We start from the raw sequence: 20,170 nt of genomic DNA on the forward strand, positions 1-20,170 counted from the left end.
GAAGTTCTGAATAAATATATTTGGATGAGCATTCTAATTTCATAAGCCAGACTGTGTTTTTCCAGTTTAAACTGAACATGAAATTTTACCTTTCCTAGGAACAACCCTTGAACCATCTGAAATTTTTATTTAATGGCAAGGGGAAAAGATAATACTACATTGAATATTGAAGGGACTGTAGGAGACAATATAAAACTATTTTTAATTGCATTATTTGTACCATCCTTATACAGCATGTTATTTATGATTTCCATAACAGTTTGGCAATACAGCTTTATTTAAACTATGTATTTTAGATTACAAAGAAAAGAGAAAAAAATTATTTATAATTATACATTAGGTGTTAGAAGTTAACAATGTTCCTGAAATAAGTATGTTCAATGGTGATTCGAATTATTTAATTTGTTTCTAACTTTCGTGCCTATTTTTTTGAAATTCAACTAAAGACATTATCATTTGGAATTATTTAATTTTAAGCACAATTAAGAACTGGGAGCTATATGTCTGTTTTGCAGATTGAAATGAAAAACAGTAATACAGTAAAATAGCAAATTTGTTTAGGGCAGGAAAATATTAACATTAAAAAGAACTTGCTTTCATATTAAAAGTACCTTGGTTATTGGTTATTGGTTAATGATTAGTAGCGAAGCTGCTTTATCAAAAATTGTGAAGTAATAGAATAAATAAAGAGACTTGTTTTGCCTGAAATATATGAAAGACAGCAAATTCTCCAAATGCTGAACTGGAACTCTGATATGCCCTTCAGTCAAACTTCTTGTTATGGGTAGTTAGATAGGCTTGGGTGAGGGGCAGGAGAGGTCTTTTCTCCCCACACGATTAAGAATGTCAGGTTCAACACTTACCACACTGCCTCTCTAAAAATAATAATTCACAGCCGGTGCCAGGGAGAGACAACCTCCTCATGATCCACAGCTATAAACATTAAAGGGTTAATGAAACGCAGATGCCAGGTGGAAGCAACATCCTGCCCATGCGCATTAAGAGACAAAATGGCGGAGTAGGAGCGCCTAAGTGCACTCTGCCGGAAAAGAAAAGAAAGCCTCAGATGGGCGTGCATACAACTGCCTAAACACACTCCGTGTGCTCAACTTCCACGGGTAAGAAGGGCACTGCACATGCAGGCAGACCACTTTAAGAATCACGGGAGAGAGTTTGGGAGGCCGAGGTGGGTAGATCACCTGAGGTCCGGAGTTAGAGACCAGCCTGGCCAACATGGTAAAACTCCGTCACTACTAAAAATACAAAATATTAGCCGGGCGTAATGGCGGGTGCCAGTAACCCCAGCTACTCTGGAGGCTGAGGCAGGATAATCACTTGAACCCAGAGGCGGAGGTTGCAGTGAGCTGAGATCTCGCCACTGCACTCCAGCCTGGGCGACAGAGTGAAAACTCCTTCTCAAAAAAAAAAAAAAAAAAAAAAAAAAAAAAAAAAAAAAAAAAAAAAAAAAAAAAAAAAAAAAAAATCATGGGAAAAAGATGAAGCTATAAAGCCCTAGGATCAAGGTTAAACATGGCCCTTGGCATTCACGTGCACACTTGGGTCTCTTCCAAGTGAATTTTCCTTTCTTTCCTGTCCTGAAGCCTTTTAAAATAAATATCCACTCCTGCTCTGAAATTTGTCTCAGTCTCTTGTCTCTTTTTCTGCTTTATGTCCCCCAATTGAATTCTTTCTTCTGAGCAGGCAAGAACTGAAGTTGCTGCAGACCTCTATGGATTCATCGCTGGTAACTGAGGATAACTCAGATCTTCCACCAGTAACATTCTGACAGTGTTTCCTAAATTTCTGTAGAATAAATCTAAAAGACACTATACTATAAAGCAATACACTATTCTGGACAAAGCTTCTTGGAAAGAGTGAGAAGAAAAAGAAATTCATGGACATAGGTAAGTCTCATTTATGATGATGCTTTAAAAGTTTTTCCGTGTGCTAGATGCCTGAGTATTTGTTTGCTATCACTTCGTAAGTATTATCAAAAAATTAGATTAAAACACCACATATAAATTCTCTCCATGTATGTGAGGGTCATGATACCAGGTATGGTTTAGCTATAGCTTCTGCTCAGGGTCTCACAGGGCTGCAATTAAAGTGTCAGTGATAACTGTCCTGTCATCTGAAGCTTATAGTTCTCATTCTACCTTGTGGTTGTTGGCAAAACGTATTTCCTTTCAGTGATAGAATGCACAATGCATTCTATCTTCAAACCTAGCAGAAAGTGAGGGAGTGATATTGTGTCTGCAATTGGTGGGTTCTTGATCTCACTGACTCCAATAATGAAGCCACACACCCTTGTGGTGAGTGTTATAGTTCTTAAAGATGGTAGTCCAGAGTTTGTTCCTTCAGATGTTGAGATGTATCCGCATCTCATCTTTTTTCCTTCCGGTGGGTTCGTGATCTCGCTGACTTCAAGAGTGAAGCTGCAGATCTTCCCGGGGAGTGTTACAGCTCTTAAGGGCAGCATGTCTGGGTTTGTGGTATCACTGGCTTCAGGAGTGAAACTGAAGACCTTAGTAGTGAGTGTTACAGCTCATAAGGGCGGCAGTGGACCCAAAAAGTGAGCAACAGCAAGATTTATTGTAAAAAGCAAAACAACAAATTTTCTACAGCATGGAAGCAGACCTGAGGGGATTACCGCTGGCTAGCTTGGGCAGCCTGCTTTTATTCCCTTATCTGCTCCCTTATCTGGCCCCACCCACATTCTGCTGATTGGTCCATTTTACAGAGCACTGATTGGTCCATTTTGACAGGGTGCTGATTGGTGTATTTACAATCCCTGAGCTAGACATAGAGTGCTGATTGGTGCATTTACAGTCCTCTAGCTAGACCTAGAAGTTCTCTAAGTCCCCACTAGATTAACTGGACACAGAGCACTGATTGGTGTGTGTGTTTACAAACCTTGAGCTAGATACAGAGTACTGACTGGTGTATTTACAAACCCTGAGCAAGACAGAGTGGTGATTGGTGCATTTACAAACCCTGAGTTAGACACAGAGTGCTGATTGGTGCGTTTACAATCCTTTAGCTAGACACAGAGTGCTAGACAGAAAAGTTCTCCAAGTCCCCACTAGGTTAGCTAGATACAGAGTACTGATTGGTGTATTTACAAACCTTGAGCTAGACACAGGGTGCTGATTGGTGTATTTACAATCCCTTAGCTAGACATAAAGTTTCTCCAAGTCCCTACTAGGCTCAGGAGCCCAGCTGGCTTCACCTAGTGGATCCCAAACTGGGAGCTGCCTGCCAGTCCTGTGCTGTGCACCCACACTCCTCAGCCCTTGGGCGGTCAATGGGACCAGGTGCAGCAGTGCAGGTGGCGGCCCTAGGTGGGGAGCCTGGGTAGCCTTGGGTAGTGCAGGAACCCATGGTGGGAGGAGGAGGGAGGGGGCAGAGGAGGGGGCTGGGATAAAGGGGGTAGGGTGTCGGGGTAGGGGGAAGGCTCGGGCATGGTGGGCTGCAGGTCCCAAGCCCTGCCCTGTAGGGAGGCACCTGAGGCCCAGCGAGAATTTGAGCGCAGCACTGGTGGGCCAGCACTGCTGGGGGACCTTGCATGCACCCTGCAGCTGCTGGCCTGGGTGCTAAGCCCCTCACTGCCTGGGCCATTCGGAGTGTGGGGCCTGCGGAGCCCACGCCCACCTAGAACTCGCGCTGGCCCGTGAGCGCTGCGCACAGCCCTGGTTCCTGCCCGTGCCTCTCCCTCCACACTTCCCAGCAAGCAGAGGGAGTTGGCTCCGGCCTGGGGCAGCCCAGAGAGGGGCTCCCACAGTGCTGTGGCAGGCTGAAGGGCTCCTCAAGCTTCAGCAGAGTGGACCCCGAGGCCAAGGAGGCGCCAAGAGCTAAGGTTGCTAGCACATTGTCAACTCTCAATATTAAGAGTAAGAGACAGAAGAATGGGGAAAGAAGTCTGTTGCTTCCAGTCTTTTACATTCAGTCCTTATTGTATTTTATTTCATTTCATTTCATTTATTTATTTACTTTTTGAGATAGGGTCTCACTCTGTCACCAGGCTGGAGTGAAGTAGTGTGCATACAGCTCCAGGAAGCTTCAAGCCGGCAGGCTCAAGTGACCCTTCCACTTCAGTTCCCCAGGAAGCTGGGACTACGGGCATGTGTCACCACTTCTGGCTAACTTTTGTGTTTTTTGTAGAGACTGGGTTTCACCATGTTGCCCAGGCTGACATTGAACTCCTGAGGTCAAGCAATCCTCCTGCCTCAGCCTGCAAAGTGCTGAGATTACAGGCATGAGCCACTGAGCCCAGCTTAGACCCTATTTCAAAGGACTTGTCTGATTTAATCAGATCCAGCTAGGGTAATTTCTCTTTTGATTAGAAACCTTAACTAAATCTGTAAAATATTTTTGCCATACAGTTTACCATAAACATAGGAATGACATCTCATCATACTTAGGGTTTCTGCTCACACTTAAGGGGGAAGAATTACATATGATGTGTATTTCGGGGGCAGAAATTTGAGAACCATCTTCTTTCCATTCTGCTTTCCAATGGAGTTTAGTATTTTTCCTTACGGCTATTTGTAGGAAGGTAATAATCTGTATCCTCTAGGTTTTGCATCTAAAATTGGTCTTTTTATGACACAAGGGTTTATACTTAGAGGTATCAGAAGCCACAAAATAAAATTGGAGCCTCTGATTTAAGTGTCAGTTTTAGAAAAAAGTTGAAGAAATGCTAACTCTATGCTAAAACAGTGGAAAACGATAGCATGGGACATTTTTCACCTGAATCCTACGATTTGAGGGATTCAAACTTTTCTGTTCTAAAAGAACTTCAGTGATTTTCCCTCCCCTGCCAGGTACCTCAGGGCTGAACATTTACTGATCTTTGCCTTTATGACTATGTTAGCAGAAGAGGGTTAAACTCATTGTACTCTATGGGTAGAATAGCCATATGAGAGATCTGAAACTGTGGTATCTACATAATCATAAAATAAAAAATTTAATGAGGAAACACTATTATTAAGGGAAAACCTCTAAAAATTATCCATAATTTTCAGAAAACATTAAAGAAAATTTGAGTAATTATTTTTAACAAACATTTAGTAGTCAAAAATTTCTAGACAATTATGTCTAGAAAATAATAGCTATCTTGTTGCAACAAAAAATTCAATTGAATCACTTAAAATTAAAGAAATAAAAATTCCAATTTGTATGCTAAGTTCACTGTTATGTCTCACGGGCCTTTTATATATCATTTCAGAGATGAGCCCTTAGGGATCATCAAAAGGCAAAACAATAATGTTTGAGCCTGAATCCTGAGCATTGCAGTGTTTAACTTTGTTGATAGTATTAATATGCTATCCTTCTAATATGAGTATTTTCACCAATACATATGAATTGCAATAGCTTTATTCTAAATGTTTATGTTTACAGGCAAGAAGATTCATTCCAAAATAACTAAAAAAATTCTGAAATACTTTGGCTGGCTCATGTCTTTTCAATTCACATTTCCTAAATTGCTAGGTGTCTTAATCCAGCTACATTATGACATCTGTAGTCCTCAGAGCTGAATTTGGTGCTTTTTTTTTTCATAATTAGCAGATTTTGTTGTTTGTTTCTCAATGTAGTTGGCACAATATTTCAGCAAATCCTATCAGACAACTTCTGAATGAAGAGGTCACTGATGAAATCCATGGGTTGATATATACCAATGCTTAATTACATGGGAAGAACTAAACATAATTGCCTATCAAAACTTAACAACCCAAAGTAAGAAAATAATCTGATATTTGCAGTATAAAATTTATTCACCCTTAGGCTCCGCCATTGCCTTTATTTGTCCAGAATTTAAGAATATAAAATTGAGAAAATAAAGTTATTTTTTTTTTTTTTTTTTTTTTTTTTTTTTTTTTTTTTTTTTTTTTTTTTTTTTTTTTTTTTTTTTTTTTTTTTTTTTTTTTTTTTTTTTTTTTTTTTTTTTTTTTTTTTTTTTTTTTTTTTTTTTTTTTTTTTTTTTTTTTTTTTTTTTCTTTTTTTAAGTTAAATTTCTCCTATAAGCTATAAAATATGATATATTTTCATATATCAAAATCTCATAAATGACACGTTTTATCTGTTATATCAGCAAAATTATAATTATGAAAAACAGTATTTTTAATTTTACTATGTATTTTATTCTAAATATAAATTTCAAAATTAGACATAGATCAAATATCAGAAGTTAAATACCAAGGATATGTTAAATGTACAACCCAAATTCTAAAAATTATTATTTTAAATATTGCTACTAATTACTTTGCATATAATAGCTTCAATTTGTGGCTTCATTAAAGAAAATTAAAGAAGAGGTTTCCTCAAATGTATTTCATTACAGTTCATAGTGGATATTGTCAATCATTTCAAGGCTGACTGGCTCTGCCACTTTTAATTTGAAAAAATAAAAAAATAAAACTTTTTTTAAACATCTGCGTGAATGACCTCAGCCAATTAAAATATCTTGAGGCAAATCCATAACCCAAGCACGTGCACACACACACTCACACACACACACAAACACACGTATGTTGCAAGCAAATTTCCAGTGCATATCTCATAAATCATTCGATTTCAAAAACTAAACATTGTATCTATTTTTAGGTTAATCTGCAAATGGAGAATATATGTTCAATTGAAATTTTACGTGTTATTAACAATTACTGGGTTTGAATTAATGAAAATGAATTAAGTAAATATACTAGAAGGTAGTTAGACTTTAAACTATTTGCATACAATATTTCTTGAACTAGGCTTATACATGTGGTTGAAATGTTGTATATTAAAAATGATTATCAAATATATCCATACATTTATTCTTAAATAACAACCTTAAATAATAATGGTGAGATTTTGCAAAAACTTCTATCAGAAATTTGTAACCTTGCTGTGCAATTATATTACATATGTTTTAAAAACTAATCAAATGCATTTTAGCTAGTTTATGCATGAGTATGCTTGTACCTGCTGTACATTTACAAGTCAAGCTTATTTTTTGTGTCTGAATAAGTGTTTATAAATAAGTCATAGTAAAAATTAAAGACAGTATCCATTACATTTGCATTTATCTGCTATATACTACCTAGAAATCGCTAAAATTAGATGACAACCTGCTGGTTAGTGTTTGGTCCATCAGTGCTTAATGTGACTATTGATATGATATGGTTTTTGTAAGCCATTTTATCACTTGTTTTCTATTTGCTTGATCTTTTAAGATCTCTCCCTTCTGCTCTATATTCTTGATTATTTAAATATTTTTAGTTATAATTCTCTAATGTTACACTTTGCTTGAAACTAGATTTCTGTCAGAGATTTGCTTCTTTTCATGGTTATTTCTTCTACAAAAGAAGATAAAGCAGGCTGGATACTGCTACTTGTTAAGCATCTTATCCAGTAAACCTACAATATACAAATTTCTCCAAATATCCACATAAATAAAAGACATTTTAACCTCTGAAAATAAGTTTTAGACATTTTAACAGTTTTGATTTACAGGTTATTTATAATATAATACAGAGGAGTCTTAAATACACATTTAGTGTTCCCTTTTATTAATACCCTACCTTAATACAGTATACTTGTTACAATTAATGAACTAATTTTGATAAATTATTATTGAATAAAGGACATCCTTAATTTGGATTTTCTTAGTTTTTACCTAATCTCCTTTGCTCTTTCAGGATACCACATTGCATTCAGATGTCATGCCTTTTAAGGCTCCGTTTTCTGCAGTATTTTCTCAGACTTTGGTTGTTTCTGATAACCATGACAGTTTTGAAGAGTGCTGGTCAGATAATTAGAATGTCCCACATTAGCATTTGTATGAGGTTTTTCTCACGATGAGACCAGGGTTCTGGAAATATGGGAGAAAAATCACAAAGTAAAGTAACATTTTACTGACATCCTATCGAGGATATATTGTATCCACATCACTTAGCATAATTGAAGATGATTTTTATCACCTGCCTGCAGTAAGCTTTATCAGCTTTATTTACTGTAAAGTTATATTTTCTCCAACTTTTCATATAGTATTTTTTGGAAGAAAGTTACTATGCATAGCCCACACTTAAGGGGTGAGGAGTCACGCTTCACCTCTTTGAGGACAAGGTATCCACATAAATAATTTGGAAATTTTCTGCATGGAAACTTTTCTCCCCTGAATCTATGTATGTATTTATTCAATCCTTAATTGATGACAGCATGAATTCATGGATATGTATTTTATTCTTTAGATTAGAATACAATGTTGCTTTATTTATTTTACTCAAATCTTTGCAGGTTTGACCGCTGAGCGCTCTTTAAGTTGGCTCTGGTTTTTTTTTTTTTTTTTTTTTTTTTAGCATACTCCATAGTTGTGTGAAGAGAGTTTTTTGTTTGTTTGTTTGTTTGTGCACCATTTCCTTAATTTCTGACACTGCAAAATGCTCCAGGTTCCTCCTGAAACTTTCCTGCCCAAATATTAAAGTCAGTCATTTCTCCAGACTCTTGGTTCCTTGGTCCCTTTTATTAAAGAATATTAGAAATCAAGAACAGGTTAGGTATTAATATATTTATTGCAGCTGGGATATCCTGCTTCTCATCTCTCTTAGGTGTCAGAACAAGAAAATACATGCATGTATATGCTAACCAATGGATTTATACATCTCTATAAATATTTATATATGTAACCAACCATGTCTATATTAAGTAAACATCTGTTCAGACCGATGTTTCTAATTCTAACCATTATTATATGGATCATTCTTCCCTCCTTCCCTCGTTTATCTATAAATTCCCGTTCCAATAGGGAGAAATCTGGCTCCCAACATTTCTCATCTGTCTACTTGGTTGTTCAATTTCAGTATACACGAATAGTACTATCAGAATTTTAACTTGTATCATGATGGAATAAAACTTTAACAGCGAAGCTTCAGTGGTTATGTACAATTTCTTGCCATTGGTTTTATGGACCTCCACTCATTTCCAAAGTTATTTTGAGGTCGACACTTTTTTCTCCTCCCTCCTTTACTGAGATTGTTTTACATATTTACAGTACAGTTGGATTACATATATTATTTTACATTCAATCTTGTGATTTCTTCAACCTTGTAAAAAATGTTTATAATTTTCGTGCATTAAAGTTCGTTGTGTGCTGTAAATCTCAATGTGTTTTGACATAGGAAAATCTCACATATCCACAATTAAAGTGTAATACATAATAGAATCACTACCCTAAAATATTTCATTTCACATGTTTAATCCTCTATCTTTCCCATACCCTAGACAGCCACTCATCTTTTTGTGTCTCTGTAGTTTGCTTTTTCTAGAATGAGATATAATTAGAACCACACAGTACAAAGCCTTTTCAGACTGGCTTTTTTCATTTTGCTCCATGAATTTAAGATGCTTTCATGTTATTTTGTGCTTGATAGTTTATTTCTTTTTATCTCTGAATAATATTCATTGCTTTGGGGTACCCTGCTTTGCTTATACTTTCCCTTATTGAAGAAAATCTTGGTTGCTTCCAATCATTTTAGTGCTCATAAATAAATCTGCTATAAATATTCAAGTGCAGGTTTTTGGACATTTTTCAAATTAGCTAGTAAATATGGAGTAGCACAGTACTGGATCATATGGTAAAACCATGTTTACTTTAGTAAGAAACTGCCAGATTGTCTTCCAATGTGGTACTGTTTTGCATCCCCACCAGCGATGAGGAAGGATTCTGGTTTTTCCACATTCTCATTTGCAGCGGGTATTGCCAGCTTTTGTTTTTATTTTTGTTTAGCCATCCTAAAATGTGTATAGTGATATCACATTGTTATTATAATTTGTGACTCCCTAATGACAAATGATGTTGAAAATATCTTCATATGCTTATTTGCCAACTATATTTTCTTCGATGAGGTGTTTGTTTAGATATTTTGCCCATTTTTAATTCTTGGAACAGTTTTAGATTTATAAAACAAAAATTGAGTGGAAAACACAGAGAGCTCTCATACAGCCCCTGTCCCCACACATGCACAGCCTCCCCACTTTTGCCTATTTTTAAACTGGGCTGATAGTTTTTTTCTTTTGGGTCATAAGGATTCCTTGAGTGTTTTGGATACAAAGTTACTTATTAGATATGTTCTTCTGCAAATATTTTATCTGAGCTCTGTCTTGCCATTTCTTTTTTCTCTCTCCCTCTCTTAGAGGTGAAGTCTCCCCATATTGCCCAGGGTAGTCTCAAATCTTGGGCTCAAATGATCCTCCCACCTCAGCCTCCAAAGTAGCTGAGTCAACAGGCACGGACCGCCGCACCTGACTTGTTATTTCATTCTTGTCTCAGGGATTTTCACAGAAGTATTAGTTTACTAAAGTTCAAAGTATCTAACTGTTTTTCTTGCGCCATGGTTTTGGTATTGTATCTAAAAATACCTTGACAAACACAAGGTCAGCTAGATTTGTTCTTATGATGCTTCTAGGAGATTTTTAGTTTTGTATGCTTACATTTATGTCTCTGATCTATTTTGAGTTAATTCACCTGAAATGTGTAATGTATATGTCTAGGTTGATTTTTCTTTTACATATGGACAGCCAAATGTTCCAGTCAATTGGTGAGAAGACTATCCTTTCTGTATTCAATTGCCTTCGCTCCTATCAAAGATCAGTTTACTATATTTGTGGGGGTCAATTTTTGGCCTCCCTAATCTGGTCAGTTAATTTCTATGTTTATCCATTTTCCAATATTATACTGTCTTGATTGTTGTAGCTTTAGAGTAAATCTTGAATCAAGAGTGTCAATCCCCTTCCTTTGTCTTTCTGCAGTATTGTGTTGGCACTTCTAGACCTTGCGCCTTTACATATAAACTTTCTAACCACTTTGTGGATGTCTACAGAACATCAATGGCATCATTATACTAGCTTAAGTCATTACAGGCATTGTTGCTGTTGTTCCTCATTCTTTGGAATTTTCCACATAGATAATCATATCGTCTGCAAACAAAGACTGTTTCCCCCTTGATCATTTGCATCTTTTTCTTGTCTTGTTGCATTAGCTAAGACTTCCAACAGGATGTCAAATAAAAGTGGTAATAGAACATCACTTCCTTTTTCAAAATCCGACAAGGAAAATGTCAAGTGTCCTGCCATTCAGCATGATGTTAACAGTAAGCTGTTTGTAGATGTTCTTTATAGAGTTGACAAAGTCCTCCTTTGTCCTAGTTTGAACAATTTTATCATGACAGGGCGTTGCATTTTGATAAGTGCCTTCTTATTTTATACATCAAATGATACATGATTTTTTTCTCTTTAGCTTGTTGATAGGATGAATTACTTTGATAGATGTTATAATGTTGAACTATACTGAAATATTTCTGTTGAACATTATTGCATCTACATTCACCAGAGATGATGATATATAGTTTTTCTTTCCTGTAATGTTTTTATCTGATTGTGACATTAGGATAATTAGGAAGTATTCTTTCTGCTTCTATTTTATGGAAGAGTTTGTGGATAATTGATAGTATTTATTTTTTAAATGTTTGGTAGAATTTACTGGTAAAATCTTTAGTGCCTTGTGCTTTTTCTTTATAAGATTGTTAATTACTTATTCCAATCCTTTAAAATTGACCTACTTAGATGATCTGTTTCCTCTTTTGTGGGTTTTGGAAACGTGTGTCTTTTAAAGAATTAGTTCATTTCATCTAAGTTATAAATGTCATAGTGTTACTCGTATTTCTTTCTATCCCAGTTAACTAATAACTATCAGACTCCTGTATTCTTTATTCTAAATTCTATAAAGATTTCAAATTTTCATCATTTCTCACTTTTTAAACTGAAAGTGATAAGCTAGGGCCCATCTTCCTTCATATGATTATTCTTTTGTTGTTTTTTTTAAAGTAAGAAATAGGAGATAATTAAAAATGTTGGTGGCATCCATAATCTTTATTTCAAATTTCAGTGAAGAGATGAAATTCTCTTGACATAATGTCATACTAAGTTTGAAATGTAGTGTATTTCCTATGCAAAACATGATTTGAACACAACATTGCTTCAAAGACTGAAGAATAGCACAACTTCTATTATATATGGCCTCTGCCACTCTGTAAAAATAAGGAAAGCTGTAGCTTAATAAAAGTAGTAGTAACATAATATTATTTGATACTGATGAAGTAATGTATGCTTTTATAGATTTTCTGATGTGTTCTGCGAAAGGGTCATATTTACAAAACAACCTCCAAATGCAGAAAGATGTGACAAACCAAAGAAGGAGGCAGAGAAATCCAGATTGTTTACTGGGGTAACTTACTGATAGAAGCATGGTTTCAGGTGGCAGTAAGACAGGTAGATCCCCAAACTGTTACTCCCCAGACTCAGGGCTTATATACCACTGCGAACGGTATACAATTAAAGACAACCCTCCAGGACAGGTAAGGTATGCTGATGATTTGTATCAAGATTGACATGTTCTTATGCTAAGCACAGCAAATCAAGTAGAAATCTGGAGGCATTCATGGAACTGGAGTTAATCTGAAGTGAACAAGATGGATTAGCAACCAAGATTAAGTCACTTTTGTTTCCACAGCACACGTTGTCTCATTTGACATAGTTTGTTTAGTGGGCATACTCTACAAGAGATGACAATGTTATATAAAAATGCAACTTGAAAATTTGACATAGTCTAAGCTAGGAATTTTCTTATAAATGTATGTATTTACCCTCATATTTACAAATGGTAAAAAGTATCTTATTTAAGGGTAATTAACTAGGAACAGATCATTTCCCATGTTACTCATATTCTGGGTTGATTTTCATTGAAGGCAGTTACTCAGGTATTAGTTTTCATGGAATTACAGAAGGAATAACAATATGCATTAACTTAAAGTAATCTTATCAAGCTTTACCATTTCTAATTTTTATGAAGGAATTCACTCACTTGAATATTTATTCAAGAAGTTATTGCTATTCAATATAATACAATTTTTCTTACCATATGCAGAAAATCCTGAGTCATGTGCTGAAGGTTTAAATGTACAAAGTTAATTATATCATAATTTTAAAAACTAAATCACAATCAAATAGCTTTACAAGGATGTCAGAATAAAATATATTTTGCATAGTATAAATAAAAACTCTGCATAGACCTGTGTTTAGGAATATAAATTCAAGGTTTTGAGGTCATGATAAATGAAAATTATAGCATTTAGAATAGTTTTTTGCACATTAAAACATTTATGGAAAAATATTTTAGAAGAAATAGAGCATATTTTAATTAACATCCAATTATAAAAGCTGTAATTTCGTGTGCTCATAGTTTTAGTGTTATCTAGCTCCAACAGATTGATTTCCTGATGTTCTAAAAGATAACTTTCTAAGTGAATACTTAGCCAAAAGTCAAACCTAATTATGGATAATTGCTTTGTGTTTTATTTTCCTCATCAGTACAATGGAAAAATGAAATTATGTACTCCACTGAGTTAGTGTAAGGTCTAATGGAGTTAATAGATTTTGCCCCTTTGAGGAAGGCTTAACAAACTGTAAAGCCTCAGGAATTGAGAGCTGAAACTAATTTTGAGGATCAAATACTTACTCCTTTAAGTCTCTATCCAAGTATACTCTTTTCCTAATCAATTGACTTACAACATTTTTATTAGAATTACAGTGTTTTAGATTTTTTAATGTTTTATTCCATATTTAAATATAACAGGTTACTACATGATAACCAACAATTCATCATACTATTTAAGGAACAGAGTAGCCATTGTAGCTCTTCCAAATCACATTCTCATAGATCCTTGACCAATATTGATGAATATCCTGATAATTTTCTTTATAATCCCCATTCATTTCTGAAGATGTTTTGTAGTATCATTTTGTATATTCCCCTAATCTTTGCTTCTTATAAGTAGCCTGCCTTTTTTCTTTTTAATATTTTCTTTATCTTCTTTGGTGTTCTAAATTTTCAGTATAATTTGTCCAAGTGAAGATTTTCTTTTTTTTGATTTATTTTCTTGGTTTCAGTACGATTCCTGAAAATACAGAGGTATGCTTTTTATCAATTTGGGAAAATTCACAGCCTTTTGTTTTGTTAAATCTTGTTTCTGGCCAGGTGCCATGGCTCGCGCCTGTAATTCCAGCACTGTGGGAGGCCGAGGTGGGCAGATCACGAGGTCAGGAGATCGAGACCATCCTCGTTAACATGGTGAAACCTCGTCTCTACTAAAAAAATACAAAAAATTAGCCGGGCGCTGTGGTGGGCACCTGTAGTCCCAGATACTCGGGAGGCTGAGGCAGGAGAATGACGAGAACCTGGGAGGCGGAGCTTGCAGTGAGCAGAAGCCCAGATCATGCCACTGCACTCCAGCCTGGGTGACAGAGCGAGACTCCATCTTGTTTCTTCCCTCTTCCATTTTCTGTATTGTCTCTTCTCAGAATGCCAATTGGATGCACACTATACCTTCTCATTCTGTCCATAATCTATGCCTCTCAACTCTTCCCAGCTTTCAGAATTTTCATCCCTTGCCTGTCATCTCTTAACATGCATGCCCAGCTATATCCTTCAACACATTGCTTATCTCTCAGCTGTGTCTAATCTTCATATTAAACCATCCATTGAACTTTTAAATTCAGTGAATACATTTTTCATTTCTACAAATTCTTATTGTTAATTTTAAAATTGTCTTTTGATATTTTCTCATTTCTTATTCCTTGCTCATATTTTCAATTATTTCATTAAAAAATTACATGTGTTTTATAGTGTATATATATATATAAATTTACACATCTGAAATACTTAGTTGTCTAATTTTGTTTTACTAAAATTAATGTATGATAATTTCTTTATGTTGAAATTTAGGTTTGTAAACATATTTGAATAGTCTTAATCAGTAGTGTTGAAATTTAGGTTTGCAAACATATATTTGAATGGTCTTAATCAGTAGTAGTTCTTAGGGCTTAGGTTAATAGTCATTTTCTTTAGCGAGAATTTGTGTTTGCTGCTGCCAGGTGCCCCAGTTACTACCAACTCAAAAACACTTTAAAGCTATTTGTTGTCTTATAATGTAGCAGCAAAAATTCAAATCCCAAATATAATTAAGAACATGGCTAAAGTATCCTGGCCTCTTGGGAGGATAGTTTCCACTACCTGGAGCTAAAACTAATAAAGAACTTATCTTTTCCTTGTAGAAAGGTTGGACTTTGTAAAGTTTACCATTTCATTGAGTGTGTCTCTCTTTGTGGTCTACAAATTCTGAGGCGCTATTGTTTCAGCTTCTTACTTTATGAGGTTACAAGGCCTTGTATCCCTTATACTGGGCTGCTGTTCAGACTCTGTCACTGACAAACATTTTTAGGAGAATCTACATTTTATTTTATGCCTACCATTTTTTTGTGTTTGTTTTTATTTTTTAGGCTTTCCTTTATTGCAATCTTTGAAAAATTGTTTGTTGTATTTTGCCCAGCCTATCTAATAGGTTTAGGGAAGAACTATTTTTTTTAGATTAAGTAAATACCCATGAAATAAAACCAGAATTTATTAATAAAGATTTATTCCATTCTGTCTAAAAGTACAACTCAAATACATAATAGTAAGGTTGAAGATTTATGGGTCTTATTTATTAACATAATTTTTCTAATAGAAATGATTTTAAATGGTAAAGCTTATTTTTTAAGAGATCTTACAGTCAAAGAATTAGATTCCATTGTAATAATGTAATTACAAGGGAATAGAAAATATTAATTTATTGCTAAGGCATTGATAGAAAGTGTCAAAATACTGCAATAAAATAAATGAATTTGAAGGGAAAATCTTAATTTCGCTTAACATTTCATTTTTATTGTAAAATATGTCATTCCAGAAGGCAATATATGCACATTTAAAAATTCCTCTTTATAGTGGATCAATAACATTTAGAATCCATCCTGATGTAGCATTTTGCTATTAGCTGGTGTTGAAGTAAGACATTGTTTTCCCCATTTCAAATGTTATAGTCATTACATTAAGTGAAATAAGCCAGGCAGACATCACATAGTAATGATGCTTTGCATTAACATAATAATTTGCAATTTATAAAACATTTGACTTTTAGTTTTTATTTACTCTTCATCATCTCAAAGGGAAACAAATAAAAAGTTTATCTTCAATTTTTTAAAGGAGCAGATACTCAGAAATTATATGTCATATATGACATCTCATGAATAGTAAACAAAAGAGCTCAGATTTCAATTGGTTCTTTTATTCTGGTCAAACATTTTCCGATGCTAATTTTATTTTAATGGAATTTAAGAATATGTAAAAGAGTCTTTTTAGCATAAAACGCTCACTTATTTTTGCATTATGTATTTCAGTCAGTGGGCTGCCTGAAGTAAAAGTACTTCCTTTATCCTTAACAATATAGTCATATTTACAGCACTGTGAGTCTGCTCTGATAAGGGGTATTTCATCAATACAATAGCACTCTCTATTTCAGTGTGCTTTGATTGTGAACGTTTTAGCTACATTTTATCTTTCTTCCAGACATGGTTCTTATAAAAATAAATTATTCTGAACATAAATAAAATGTCAGGGTATTTGCTCTTTCTTTTGTCAGGGTATCTGATATTTCTTTAACTGTGGCAAGTGTTTCAGTAACAAAGTGTAAAAGACTTGGACAGTTTTAGTTCTCTTCATCTGAAGCACTGCTTTTTCTTCCAGTACAGGAATTGTATGCACCTGTTCACACAGTAGTAACCTCAGGCGCTGACAAAGCAGCTTCCTGGTGAGGAAAGTTGCAAAGAACATTCACTCTACTTAAGTAAGAGGCCAGAGCAAATGAGCCCCTCAAAAGCCACAGACAAAGTCTTAACCACAGTTAACACATTCACTGTACAGAGACATCCAACTATTTTTTAAAAGAATCTGACAAGAACATTTATTTTTTGGGAAAAGTGGCTCCAAGAAGGAAATGGAAACAGTGACTCAGCAGTTGTACAACTTTGCCAATCAATTAAAAGAAAAATCCAGCAACATTGGTATAACTTGCTCAAAATTTGTGATCTTTGACCTCGCCACAGATCCAGTAAATCAGAATCTTTATTTCCACCTATGGACATTAAAGTTTTGAGAGCATTGCTATAGGATTTTTTGGGGGTATGGATTTAATAATTAGTAAGTAATTTTCAATCACTCTAATGTATATTAAATAAACTTATCTCCTAAAAAAGTAGTATTAATAATCATTTCAATGAAATTACTCTTATCTGATAATGGAGAGGTATAGTTAATTCTAAATCGATACTCACTTTCCTCCATGTAATTCTGCTACCTTAAGTTGAACAAGAATTCATCACTTTAGTTTTATCTTTGAATGTCAAGCTCGCGGGAGGCAGTGATTCTCATGTTACTATTGTATTCCAGCTGCATAGTATATTGCCTGTTCCAAAATACATAGTCAGTAAATATTAGTATAAGTGAGTAAAAGACTGGAGTTAAAATGAATATAGTATCATTTATTATTACAATTGTTTCCTTAGAAACAGTTGAGGAAATGTTATAAACCCTTTAAAATCTTCTTTTCACATAACTTGTATGTTTAAATTTTTGTATTATAAAATCTCGTTGCATACAATTATTAAGGTATGTTTCTTATACATTTATAACTATTCCATTTCATATTTGCCTGTTTGAATACAACATTATCTTAAATATTTATGTTCTTAGTTCACATAGAAAAATACTAGTTTTATTTCAGATGGTGTATCTTTTATGTATTTTAATGGTGAATTAAATTTATATTTCAACACTAGAGAATCAAGACAATAGTGCAACAATATGACTCCCTTTCTGTGTTTATGCTAGTTTTCATGTGGTTCCAATTTAATAATAGCTTATTGATATATAGTGTGGTTTGGGATCTTGAAGTCTTTCAGGAATATATTTTAGGTATTACTCAGATGTGTAATAGTTTTAGTCACAGAGGAACCCGAACCTCTTATTCAACCTCCTGTTAGTTAAAGAAGAATTTTGCTTTATGGTATGTTAAATGCACACTTTGATGACAGCTTTTAATTACATACCTCTTTCTGGGTCTTTCGTTTCCTCTGTTGAGAACAACTGGAGGTTTAAGATGTAAATAATAAGGTAACTAAAGACTGTTTACTCAGTAACAGTGATCAAGTTTATTTCACATCAGTTAAATCCAGTAGGTACTCTCTACAATTTTTTTTAACAAGTTGCCTTACTGTAAAAGTTGTTTGACATTGAATGAGCTTGAATTATGAAATTGACTGAGCACCAGTAGTGTTCAGACCTGTATACATCAGGATAGTTAAGAGTAATGCAAATTTCACCTGGAGACACTGTTAACCTGTTGATTCCTATTCAAAATGTCTGTGATAAGTCCTGAGATTCTGAGGTGATGCTAATGCTGCTATTCTGCAGTCCACATTTTGAATAGCAAGGTTTGAGGGCAAATTTAAACAAAATATTGAAATAAAATCTGTTCCTTGGTCTTTTTTGCCTTCATCTGTTATGATTTGAATGTCTGTCCTCACCAAAACACATGTTGAAATTTAATTGCCAACGTATAGATATTGAGAGCTGGGGATGTTTTAAAAGGTGATTAGGCCATGATGACTCCACCCTCATGGGTGGAGTTAATGCATTAATCAAATTAATCAAAGGGATTTTATGAGCAGGCTCCCTCTCTTGGCTCTTCTGCTACATGAGAAACAGTGGTCTCCCCTTCCTGAGGATGCAGCACACAAGGCACCATCTTGAGAATAGAGACTGGTCCCTTCCCCCACACCAAAATTGCACGTGCCTTGATACTGGACTTCTCAGCCTCCAGAATCATGAGCCAATATATTTCTCTTCATTATAAATGACCCAGTTTGTTACATTCTATTATAGCAGCACAAATGATCTAAGACACTGGACTAAGACACCTGTTGTTAATTTCTTAGGCTTATATACCCCACTGCACACCCCGCAAAATATGTTGTGTTTTCTTCTCTTTCTACCTAATCATTTCACAATATTTAATTGTTTAATCATATGGCCCTACTCACCCAATCTTAAACTAAAGGTAGACCACTTACATTTACTTTTCAACTATGACAAAATGACTTCTAGCTTCAAAGAATTTCCAAAACTGATCTTAAAAATATTTATTCTCAAGTATAAAATTGAATAAATGTTTATATTTACAGTGCTTGATTTTTTTTTTTCTTCTGACATCCATATGTGACATATTGACAGCTTCCTTCCTGAAACTGCCTCAGTCTCTTATACTGCACTAGCTCCTTGTTCTCTGCCTTGGTCTCTTATATTCCATTATTTCCTTTTTCTCTTCCTCATTTTTTGATATTTCCTACTCAGTAGCTTTCAGTGGAATTCTAAAAGTGGTCATTTCATGTAAATTCTTCCACAGAATATGATACTCGTTCATATGGTTTTGCCATTCTTCTGCATGCTGATGCTTTTCAAATATCAAACAAAAAATATCCAAGCCTAAATATTTTGCCTTGCTCCTCAATCTTTAACAAATGAATTCGCCTAAATTCCCTTTTAATGTATTTTCAGCACAATTTGCTTAATTCATATAGTTCCAAATCAGTGACTCATCTTCTTTTTAAATTGTATAACACATTCTATCAATACCTCCTAAAAATCCCAGAAGGCATTTCTCCTACCTTATAATTACTGATATTTTCCAATATATATGTTCATTATATCACTTGATCTATTTTTGTAAACTCCTGATTTTCCTATGTTCTATCATTCAAAGCTAATTATTTTTATATTATCAACTCTATGATGTTTTAATTAAAAATAATTTTAGATACCTTTTAGAAAGTAGCCTCCCAACTAATTCAGGGTAGAATATCCTTAATATAACATGCAAAAACCTTTATAATTTAAAACATTCCCACTCAAAATCTCTTCCTTTTGATTTTACTGCTTTTTTTTCCACGTTTAACCTAAGTATTGCATGCTTTGATTAAACATACCTTGATATTTTCTTCCTTCTGCCAGCTGAGATATCACTTATTATGATTTAAGCCTTTTGTACCTGTTTCCTTCTTTTACTTATAATCATATTCAGAGTTTATGTTTAGTTCAAAAATAATATTGTACATGTAAAAATTTACTTAAAAGTTTTCATTGATTAATATACAAAGGATATATATTTAGTTATATATATCATATATTCATCATATATATTATAAA

General features: G+C 34.4%; 2 long non-coding RNA genes across 2 annotated transcripts in view; one reads left to right on the plus strand and one right to left on the minus strand.

Annotated features, from left to right (window-relative positions):
- Positions 1-1,017: 1,017 nt before the first annotated feature.
- On the plus strand, positions 1,018-17,079 carry LOC108517967 (uncharacterized). Its single transcript, XR_001882260.1, has 3 exons — positions 1,018-1,118; positions 1,702-1,904; positions 16,655-17,079. It is a non-coding gene; the product is annotated as an uncharacterized LOC108517967 (long non-coding RNA).
- A 168-nt stretch (positions 17,080-17,247) lies between these two features.
- The window catches only part of LOC108517974 (uncharacterized), a 63,667-nt gene continuing 60,744 nt past the window's right edge, over positions 17,248-20,170 (minus strand). The window contains exon 3 of the long non-coding RNA XR_001882262.1: positions 17,248-17,372. This is a non-coding gene — a long non-coding RNA (uncharacterized LOC108517974). The remainder of the gene's footprint in view (positions 17,373-20,170) is intronic.

The sequence above is a fragment of the Rhinopithecus bieti genome, unplaced genomic scaffold, assembly GCF_001698545.2.
Source record: "Rhinopithecus bieti isolate Rb0 unplaced genomic scaffold, ASM169854v2 scaffold_1295, whole genome shotgun sequence".
Taxonomy (NCBI): Eukaryota; Metazoa; Chordata; class Mammalia; order Primates; family Cercopithecidae; genus Rhinopithecus; species Rhinopithecus bieti.